The following is a 490-nucleotide window of genomic DNA, read 5'->3' as shown; positions in this document are numbered from 1 at the left end:
CCTCTTTTGAATGCTTCTCGGCAAGAAAGGCATCCCATCCATAGACCCAACCTAACAGAGGCGTAAAAAGCCTCCATACACGGCGACTATCTTGCAATCTCTTCGTAGTCCCACTAGTATTATAGCTACGCCTTCTGCACTTCAAGAACGTGTCCTATAGCTCACATTATGTTTAGACACATCTAGAGAGAGAGAGCCCGAGAAGAGACAGATAGGTAACCGTGTCTACTCAGAACCTTCATAAGAGAAATGAACTCATCTATTGATCTATTTCTGTATCTCTTTACTTGTGGCTAGTCTATCTACGTATCTAGCTACGTCAATAGATCTGCGTCTTAATCTCTTTCACATCGCGGAGGAAAAGAGTAACAGTTATGCTGAAAGAAGGACCTTCTTACTGGAGAGCGTTGGCCTTTAAGCGACCAGCGAGAGAAGCTTGAGGGATGACGAGAATATCGACATCCTGAGAAGAAGTCGAGATCGACACCTT

Source organism: Cystoisospora suis, assembly GCF_002600585.1.
Source record: "Cystoisospora suis strain Wien I chromosome Unknown contig_2275, whole genome shotgun sequence".
Classification (NCBI taxonomy): domain Eukaryota; phylum Apicomplexa; class Conoidasida; order Eucoccidiorida; family Sarcocystidae; genus Cystoisospora; species Cystoisospora suis.
Note: the sequence above shows the minus strand (reverse complement) of the source record.